The 11,065-nt window shown below is 40.4% G+C and overlaps 1 long non-coding RNA gene across 4 annotated transcripts; it reads right to left on the minus strand.

Moving 5' to 3' along the window:
- Window positions 1-4,975: 4,975 nt before the first annotated feature.
- Window positions 4,976-8,947, minus strand: LOC123085954 (uncharacterized). Of its 4 annotated transcripts, XR_006440174.1 has the most exons (7): window positions 8,635-8,946; window positions 8,440-8,519; window positions 8,189-8,355; window positions 7,700-7,768; window positions 6,291-6,864; window positions 5,748-5,843; window positions 4,976-5,585 (listed from the first exon to the last, which is right to left on the minus strand). It is a non-coding gene; the product is annotated as an uncharacterized lncRNA (long non-coding RNA). The 4 variants fall into 4 exon arrangements; XR_006440173.1 differs by having other exon boundaries at window positions 6,291-7,768; window positions 8,635-8,947; XR_006440176.1 differs by having other exon boundaries at window positions 5,748-5,846; window positions 6,291-7,768; window positions 8,635-8,947.
- Window positions 8,948-11,065: the final 2,118 nt, after the last annotated feature.

Here is an 11,065-nt window from a genome sequence, read left to right on the forward strand (position 1 = left end):
GAACTAGTTTATTTTTATTTATAGTAAGTGTTTAGTTGAATTAATAGAACTAGTTTATTTTTAGTAAGAAAATTTATGTTCAGTTGTTATTTTTTTAGTTAAATCAATTATTCCCGCATCGACGTCGATGGTGCCTATCCCGCATCCTCGTTATCGACTCGGCAGAGGACACCTAGATCAGAGGGGCCATGTTTGGGATTAGGCTCCGCCGGGCTGGTACTGGGAGGTGCTACCTACCGGGGGGCGCAACTTGGTGAGGAGCCAGCCCGCCGTTGACCCGAAACCTTATTTGGTGGCGGTTGCCTGGGCCAGTGACAGTGCAGAGGCTTGAATACCCCGCGGAGGTGGTATGTCACCATGTCAGTGAGGAGGACGCGCACGTCTGTCACTACATGGTTGCGTTGGAGGGCGGGTTCTCCAATACCTGGCAGGTTCTTCAGGGATCTCACTGGAGCTATGATCCTGTGATGGTTCCTTCTCTTTGGGTGTCCACCGCCCGCGCCGATACCCGTCGTTCGCTAGGGTTTTAGTTGTATTAGTGATCTTATATGTATGATACTATTCGAGATGTATTAGTGATAATATTCGACGATGTACGGACGCAAGAGATGATTTACTTTTGCTTATTGAATGCATGCTAATTTGAATACTTATTTATTTTACGATTTGCTTTTGCTTATTGAATGCTCAAATTGGAGAAGTACTCCTATTTTGAATGCTCAAATTGGACCCCACTATGCAAGGCGTATGCATTTGATTAGTTGATAGATTATAGGGTTTTTGTTTTTGCAGAAATCAAGGAGCCCCTCCATCATCCCCGCCGTCGTCCCCGTCACCGACCCCCTCCGACCTCGAGGTGAGACCAGCCAAATCTCCATGTCAATATGAGTACTATAAGATATTTTGAAATGTTTTTGTTCATATTTTCAACCATTGAAATGCAATGACCATCAAGTTTGAATGCTCATATGATGTAGATAAAAACATGTATATCTTGTGTTGCTCAAATAGGATATGTGTTTGCCTATGTTTTGCGGGAGTGTTGATTAATTTCTGTTCCGACAAATTTCAGGCACTCGATATGTCCTTTTTTAGCAAAGGTCATGTCATATTTTTCCGTGAACTTTGGCATGACTTGTGCTAGAATATGTAGGAAATATCGAGTGGCCTGGAATTTCTAGAAAGATAATTAAACGACATTATGCTCGTGATGAATAATAATGATCTAATTTAGTTTTTGTACTACATATATTTAATTGTACAAGTTTAATCTTTGAATTATGAACATAGGAAATGTCGTCATTGGACGACAAAAGTCTCCCGGGGGAGTGCGGCTGGTGCAACGATGATCGAGGTCTGTGCAATAGGCCTCACCTGGACGAAGATTGGCGCTTCAGCATTAAGCTCCAAGAGACATTCAATGTTAAAATACGCAACGATGAGTGTTTTTTTCGTAGTTAAGCACGACTTCAACTATTTCAACATGTAATTTTCATCTTTTACAATTCGACTAGCTTATCCCATGCCATGCAAGACGCTATGTCTTGGAGAGGATGGGTTTTGAAGACCATGAAAATTTCGAAACAAAGAAAATTCACCTAAGGACCCATCATGGTATGGATTTTGAAGTAAATATGTACAATTCTGAGAGCGTATTTTGGTTGCAGAAATTGGGAAGCACTTTGCAATATGTATGATTTTTATGAGGGTATGCTTGTCACCATGGATCTTGGTGATCCTGACATCGACCAAGACAATATGGACATTTGGGTCCTTGTTGATACGCTTCCAATTCTACCGCTATGTGAGTTTCTCAAACAAAGTTATTAAGTAATTTATATTGTTTATTTCAAAATAGTTGATAGCTTATTTTCATTGACAGTTTATTTTCATTCTTCAAAGAACGTGCGGAAGATGGTAGACAGAACCTACTACACCGATGGCTTAGAATTCACCTATCAGGAGAAAAATCATCTGATCGCATTTTGTACTGATCTTGAGAATTACAATATCTATTATCAAACTCCTCAACATTATGGTCAATACGTGTCACTAGTGCACTTGTTGAACTACGGTAACATCCATGGAGATGTCATGGTAAGATTTTTTTTTACTATTACGACATACGTGCATGTTCTGCACAAATTCTTCTAAAACTGAACTACATTGCTAACCACAAAGTTATTACTGTGTTTTTCAATAGAAAATCCTGAAGGATTGTGTGCCTCATTGATGTTTCAGAATGCTCACCTTGATGTTTTGAACATACTTCCAGGTCATCCTACGAATCACACTTGTCCATATCGGATTTCTAAAACCGGTGAAGACATGAAAATCAAAGAATGGAAAAAATGCATGGACTGTCCTAAGGAGGTACTTGGAAGCAACATTGTGCGAAAGGAAAGAATTGGAGACAGGATAATCTCCATTCTCCATAATGGAGAGTCGGGACCTATCTTGTTTTATACTATTTTACCTAAGAGAAGGTAGTAAGTCCTATGAGAGAGAAGTAGCTCCTAGGTAGAATGTGTTATTATGTGGCACAATGTGTTAGAGTTGATGATGATGACGAGAAGTTGTGATTATGACTAGTGACCAACTTGCTATATGATGTCTCATTGATAAAAATGATGATCATGAGGAGGTGTTATATGACAATGATGTATTATGATGATAAGTTGTTACTGATATGATGATGATGATGATACTTATTATATCATTGGGTGAAAGAACCGCGGATTAGTTTCAAATGGATGTATATCCGCTTGAAACTAGTCCATGGTTCTTTCACCCAGTGATCTAGTAACTCATTATGATGTAAAAACAATCTCTAAATTGTTGATGTATGAAGACTTGTATAAAGGTGTATTAATACAACATGAAATAAAAAGAAATATAATACGAAATAGTACTAGTAGCGCAGGCTGCAAGAGGCGCTACTAGTAATTACTAGTAGCGCCCTTTCAAGCAAGCGCTTCTACTAAGTGGATACAGCAGCAGCACGGTTTAGCCCATGCTACTGCTAAACATTAGATGTAGCGTCATACTAGTAGCGCGGCCACCCACGCTACTGCTAGGCTTTTCCCTAGTAGTGGTGGGTCGCCAAGTCCGGCTGGGTTACACCGCGGGGTATATCCCCGACATTAGCCCCCCAGTTTAATTTGGATTTATCTATGTTAAACTCATCCTGGAAAATAAACACAAGAACATATTTCATAGGTTGCGCTCCGGGTTAAAAGTTTTTCTGAACGGGCACCTGATCATCCCTAAGTCCTTGTCATTTCCTTCTTGATACGTGCCCATGAACTCATAGCAAATCTCCTTTAGCAGATATCTTCAAATTTTGCCAATGCGAAAAATCCAGGCACTTCTTCTGGAAATCCCGGGTCAATAGATTAGCTTCATAGTCAATTTGTTGACATTTGCTTATTGCAGAAAAATATTATAAAGCATAATCTATTTGACTCAGCTTCCAATGCTTAATAAAAAATACTAGCAAAAGGGCCCGTGCGTTGCAACGGGAGAAAGAATCATCACATTTGATTTGATTTATGACCCAAAATCAATTATTTCATCCCTTATCATTCAACTTCTAACCATGACCCCCGGTATACAGTTCTAATCTTAGGTTTTCAATATTAAACAAAATCCAACCATGACAAATATGCGCAATGTTAGTTGCCGAAAAATCTGTTGGTACCAAATGCTTCAACATATATTAAAAATAAGTACAGTTTTACGGCATATACATTCTAGAAAAAAGGATGGGCTAGTAGGACAAGTTAGTTGTTTCAAATAGATCTGTGGAAACTTATGGACCAAAGTAAAGAAACGAATGTAGGAGAAAAGATACACAAATTAGATTATGCTACATAGACCCTATTTTCATGATACATCACCTTGTTTATCTTGCTGCTTCAGAGTAACTTGCATATATAAGAAGGTTATCATAGAGCCAACAGAAATAAGATAACCACTACAGAGTTCAATCGGACTTCTAACATTAGAAAACAATTTGCCCCTTCCTTTTGGTTCGCATTTCTTTACAGTTTTTCTTAACTATTTGGCACTCTATGACCATTTATACGGTATTTTTTAGATAATTTTGCTGTCCCTACTACTAAAGTTCAGTTCTGGACGCGGTTAAGCCCATGTACCACCCTTCAACAAAAAAACATATAATGACCCAAAGCAACTGAAGCGAGACCCTTCCCTCGGGTAGTCAAACTGGAAGTGTAGCTCCTGCATCAGGAGTACCAGGGGCAAACAGAGGCCCATATCCCATAGGTCTGCTGATTAGAGGAAACTTGGAGCATCCATTAAGCAAAATTTCACATATGAAACCCATCCTGATCTATCCCGATTCTCAGATCCTCTGACTAACAGAGGACACACCATTTGCATTGCACAATTGAATGATCCATTCAATGCATGGTGAATTTGTTTTCAGAATTGGAGAACTCCATCAGCATATTAATGGTGAGTGGTAAAACCTGACCAGTAGTATGTCACATTGGTAGCTAAGTTACAGTAAGTTTTACTTTGTGCCCTTGACCACTTAGTAAGTTTCTTGTATTTTTTCAAGCATGCCAAACATATCATTGCATGCAAAATAGTCAAAGGGACTGGCACACCTTATATAGCCGATACTCAATGCAGAAGCAATTAGTAATAGTATATCCAGCAAGTAAGAGAACTCTCTTTCTTTTTTGTCTTCAAAATCACAAGGATGTGATGAATCATTTTCAGGAGCCACCATCTCAGAGCACAAGTAATTATCAATTGCAGCATCCACTACTACCTTGACAACAGTTTCTTAAGATGGTAAGTTAACGAGCTCAGGCCTAATTATCTAAAAGGATGACTGAAACTTTATAACGGTAAGATTGCTGACCATGAGGATTTGTTGTATCTTGGTTGATGTTTTCAACTGGAAAATCTTCAGTTGGACATTAAAGATAGATACTTTCTCGCATCAATTTAAATTGCTACTTGCTGCAGCTAGTTTCATGAAGGAAAGAAGATGGCAAAATAATACAAAGTTTCTATCCTATAACCATAAGAAAACTCGGTTGTAAATGGAAGATAGCGACTACAGAAGCTGATCCAAGCTTTCGTCCTCACATGTGACTGATCTATGCTAAACCATTTGAGGTGATAAGAGTTCGGAGCCGCTGCTGGCTGAAGGTTGATGATATTACTGGACATTCAGTCGTCTGAAGCACATAATCTTCTTTCAACACTTCTCAAAAGTCAAAATCAATACGACCACATGAACACGAGATAGAAGGTGAGAGAAATTTACAATCAAGATGTAGGCTGGGTCAGGAAGGACTGTGCCCCGCATTGGTAGGTGGCGGCACCAAAGTTGGGGCAGGGGAGTGTGCGTCTCCACTCCGTCACGTGATATCCATCGGACATCACCAAACGATCTCCGGGGACAATGAAGCGATGGTGGCTTCTTGCTTTGCCAGTTCAAGAGCCCCCTATTATCGGTCTCGGGCCACCCTTATTCCTTCACCAGTGTTGTTGGTAGGCCACCGACGAAACTGACTGTTGTAGGAGGTGCAGCCCCAATTCTCAGCCTTCAACACAATATTGGTCCATCACAAATGCTACCAAAATAAGCCACATAATTTTTCTGATGCTATAATTCAGAAACTACTAAAACCAAATTCATGTTGTTATTTGGACGCACAAATATTCTACATCAACTAATGCATGGTGCAGGGAAAACAGGGAATTACCTCTTGGTCCAACCAGGAGCTTCATGATTTACTTTGCCAGTCAATTCCACCGACTACACTGGAGTAGCTCCCTTCCTTGCCGAGTCTATTCCTCTGCTGCTGTCCGAGCATAAACAACAGTGAGCCATAATGTACTACCACGGGAAACAACAGCAAGTAAAGCATCATCAGTTCGTAGATGCAAGAAAAAAAGATGCTAGCAAGCAACTCTGCTGCTCCCCAAACTGTAACCATCGAGTCCCGCGAGATACATCCCCAGCCACTTGTTTGGCTTTCCTCAAAGAAGCTCCCATCTATATTCAACAATCACCCCAGCCAACTTCTGGCAGCGACCATTGTTTTCTAAAGAGTTTGACTGGATAACATCACAATAACACATACATTACACTATTATGTGACAACATTATTAGCATTATACAAATTGATACTCTTGTCCCCAGCCTAACAAAAGTCAAGGATACATGCAACCACAACAAATGTAAACACATGCATATATCTACATTGTCTCTCGAGATAAAGAAATAAAGGGGTAAATCACGTTACATTTATTTAAGTGACCTCCGTTGTAGCTCAAACATGTGTTGATTTGCTGCATCAAGGTGCCAAATAACTCAAATGGTGCGCCCACTTTGTTGTCTCCAATAAATTCAGGACTCTTCCAAGACGTTAAAATAGTAGCATATAAAGAAAATAAAACATCTCCTTACAACTACATAATATATACAAAACAGAGTATATAGTGACTGTTTCTTGAAGCTGAGAGAAAAATAAGCATCTTTCATCAGAATCTTTGGTACATTGTGAAGAAAAAAACAATTGAACTTCTTTTCCAACACGGGATAAGGCAAAGAATGAAAATGAAACAAAAACTTACCATGTAAGAATTCATTATTTCTGTGTCTCGTTTAGACGGGTAATGACTTAATAGACGAACAAAAGCCTTACATTTAAGTAGATTTTTTTTCATGGTTATAATGATGCTTTTCTTCTTAAGGTAAGGTTGGTCTTGTTTGTTAGAAAAATATAAAACTAAAAAGAGCTAGAGAACACAAAGTTACATGCCAAACCATAGAAGAAAACAGCTTGCCGACTCACCTCTAATAGTCAATGGTCTCACCTACATCAGCAACAATCAATTGTGTTGTGTAAATGAAGTTTGTAGATATTAGATTAGGGTGCATCAATTGAAATGCCATGAAAATATCAGTAATAAAGGAAAAACTATTGAGGAAAATAATTATCGGCAGATGATCATGGTCTAACAAATAATAAATGAAATTCTAAAAGCAGCTCCCAGTTGTTTTCTTTGTTAATCTAAATGGTAATTATCTAAACATCACTATAAAGCTACTGCAAAATTCTCTCACCACTTCCTTGCATAGTCATGTCTCCAACATAAGAATCAAAACTTATAATTAAAATATAAGCACTTCAATAAGTTTCTCGAGCTCCTCAAGGTAGCGAACAACCTAGTGTATTAAGCCAAACCATGTTATCATAATATTTTCTTAACCCTAATCATCAAATGTCCATACATTTTCTCACAGCAAAAATTCTCTAGCTTGTCTAGGCAACAATGAACCAAGGCATGCACACCAACTAAAGTACATCCCCTGAAAAGTGCAATTCTAATTGTTTTCCACATTGAAAATCTGGTACATCATGGTCAAAACAACATGGGAGAAAAAAACTGGGGAAATCCCTCATTTATTATTTCTATTGGCAGAACAAAAACTGCTAGTCCAAATAACATAAAATAAGCCTCTAACATTGATATGTTGTTCTGAAGTATCATCAAACCTATTGATAATTAATTGTATATAGAAAAGAACTAAAACCAACAAATGCACTTGGCTAATTGAAAATCAAGCACACTGAAGTTGTAATTGCAGGTAGAGGACGAAGCAATTAAAAAGTAGTTAGCAAATGTTGGATATTCCGAACTCTCATACCTACGTGTTGATGTCGTTTAGTATGTGTCATACGCCGAGTTAGCAAGTCCTGATCTATGTAATCTGCATCTGTAAGTACAAGAAAAAATTATCGTTATCAAGGTTATGGCCTGAGGCAAACAATTGAACTATTGATCTAGTAGCTATCTCATATGTGAGAGTTTCGTCTTGGCTAAACTGTGATCAGCCTGTAGTAGCTTGGTGTATGGCAAATCGTCTACTCAAGCGACGATCCGATCAAAGGAAGCCATGCACAGCTAACTGAGATTTTTTACACACCTTATAATTTATATAGCAGGCTGCTAGCCTAAATAAAATAAGGCTTTACCATATTGACATATTGTTCTAAACTTCACCTAACCTATTAACTATTGCCAACAAAGAGATTTAGCTAATTGAAATGTAAGCACATTGAGCTTGCAATTGCAGGTAGTGCGTAAAGCAATTAGGAAGTAGCTAGGGAATGTTGGATATTCCGAACTCCCATACCTACGTGTTGATCTTTTTTCTGAGTCCCAAGTCATAGTATTTATCATCCACCGAGTTGGCAATTTCTAATGTATGTAATCTGCATCTATAAAGTTTTGCCTGCACATCGGACATACATGCCTTTGCCCAAGCATCAGGGAAAGGTGTGCGTGTTGTCATCATTGAATCTGCGGACAACCAAAAAGTTAAGATCAATCTCCATGCCCAACATAATCCGCAAAAATCAAGTGACTATTTCCCCTCTCGATCACCTCGCTCTACTCAACCATGGTAGCCAACAGAGCCAAAACAGGGAAGCTTGTGTGGGCTGGAGGCTGTCCGCCAGGAGGGCCTGCACGGGAGACGGCAAGCGTTTGTAGCAGGCCGTGAGCCGCATTGGACAGGATGGGAGAGGAAAGGGGTGTGGAGCAGTGAGAAGCGCCCAGAGGGAGTGGAGATAGAGGTACCAGGGAGAGGCGTCGGCATCCTTGCGCACAGAAGCGCTAGGCGGTGGCGGAGATCCTTCGGGAGGCGCCAAGGTGGCGAGGTGAGTCTCTGGCGGGGTCGCGCAGAACCAGGGCATCCACCGGCGGGCGGCGTGCTCCAAGGAGTTGTCGGCCGAGGCTCCGTCTTGGATATCGAACGGCGTCGAGGGGCTACGACGACGACTGGGGATGGGAGAGAGTGGACAGGGTTGCTGGGAGCGGAGGGAACCCTAGCGCCGGGTGGCCGGGATGGTTCGTGTTCTCGTGGGGATAGAGAGACGGGTGCATGTAGAATCGTTTTTGTTTCACTTAATAGATGAAACATCATGGAGTGCGGGTTGATTTTAAAAAGAGTGAGGGGCCTTTGTGTAAAAACGCCGCGACGGTGAATCCGGAGACTCAATCCGTGCTTTATTATTAGGGAGAGATTAGTCTTGAAATACTCATCTGATTTTCATCCGGCTTGAAGATGCAGAACTTGCCAGTTTATCAGTGCCAAAATTGTCGGTTTGTAAATATTGATGGCACCGGGTCATAATTGTTGCTAACATCAAGCTTGAAAGCGTACCTCTCATATATGCATATCACTTGTAATCCCCAGGTCTTAAAGAGGGAGCGTAGTAACAACTTAAGACTTGCTTTAACATAAATGTTGCAACGTTGAAGAAATCCAGGTTGTTCATCTCAATCACTAGTCAATATTGAATATTCCACATATGTAGCCTCCAAGTGTCGGGTTGTCCTGCTTGCAGCAACCTGGGACTTGTAATTTCCTTATGCTCATAAAAATTTCAACCAGTGTAGCCCCCAAGGGTCGGGTCATTATGTAATAATGAGCAGGGACTTTGCATATATGATCAATGAAAATAACATCATAGGATGTAGCCTCCAATGTAGGGCTTGAACCCACGACCACAAGGTTAAGAGTCTTGTGCTCTACCAACTAAGCAATGGACCCTTCAATATAATGGATTAAAGCTTGTGTACTTTGAATTTTTGACAGGAGCAATTAGTAGCCCCCAAGGGCTGGCTCATTACAATGTGATGAGTAGGGTCTTCAATAAGGTGAGTAAAAAATGACTTTGCATTAGCCCCCAAGTGTCATGGTGCATGCTGGCAGTGACATGGGACTTGCATATTTGATGTAATCTCAACTTGAATAATGTAGCCCCCAAGTGCCGGGTCGTAAGCCTGCAGCGACTCAGAACTATTCCTTCCATTGTAGAATAAATCATACCCATTGATAAAATAATAGCCATTGCGCTGAAGTGACTTTGAAAACCTCAATCATAATACTGGTTATTGATAACCATAACAAAAATCCAACCATGTTGGCTATTCAATATCTGAATAATATAATCCGGTATGAAAATCTTAATCATTCAATATCATCACGACAAATCAACCAAGTTTGGCTATTAAAGATTTGAATACCTTATCGGTTGACAAGTAAATCTGAAATTTAAATACTCAGTGGCTCATGGCCGATGGCGACTTAACGCGCATCCATTATAATCCGGGATTTTTGTAACCCGGCGGCTTATAGCCTTTGTGAAAATCAATAATTGATAACCCTTTTGAAACACGGATACGTCTTCAACGTATCTATAATTTTTATTGTTCCATGCTATTATATTATCCATCTTGGATGTATCATATGCATTTATATGCTATTTTACATGATTTTTGGGACTAACCTATTAACCTAGAGCCCAGTGCCAGTTTCTGTTTTTTTCCTTGTTTTTGAGTTTTACAGAAAAGGAATATCAAACAGAGTCCAATTGACGTGCCAATTTTTGATGATTTTTTATGGACCAAAAGAAGCCCCCAGAGTAAAATAGTTGGGACAGAAGAGTCCCGAGCCATCCACGAGGGTGGAGGGCACACCCTACCCCCTGGGCGCGCCCCCTACCTCGTGGATGACTCGGAGACCCCCCTAACATGAGACTGACGCCAAAAATTCCTATAAATACAGAAACCCTCGAAAACAAACCTAGATCGGGAGTTCCGCCGCTACAAGCCTCTATAGCCACCAAAAACCAATCGGGATCCTGTTCCGGCACCCTACCGGAGGGGGAATTGTCACCGGTGGCCATCTTCATCATCCTGGCGCTCTCCATGACGAGGAGGGAGTAGTTCCCCCTCGGGGCTGAGGTTATGTACCAGTAGCTATGTATTTGATCTCCCTCTCTCTCGTGTTCTTGATTTGGCATGATCTTGATGTACCGCGAGCTTTGCTACTATAGTTGGATCTTATGATGTTTCTCCCCCTCTACCTTCTTGTAATGGATTGAGTTTTCCTTTTGAAGTTATCTTATCGGATTGAGTCTTTAAGGATTTGAGAACACTTGATGTATGTCTTGCGTGGGATACCTGTGGTGACAATGGGGTATTCTATTGATTCACTTGATGT

The sequence above is a fragment of the Triticum aestivum genome, chromosome 4A (genome assembly GCF_018294505.1).
Source record: "Triticum aestivum cultivar Chinese Spring chromosome 4A, IWGSC CS RefSeq v2.1, whole genome shotgun sequence".
In the NCBI taxonomy this organism is placed as follows: Eukaryota; Viridiplantae; Streptophyta; class Magnoliopsida; order Poales; family Poaceae; genus Triticum; species Triticum aestivum.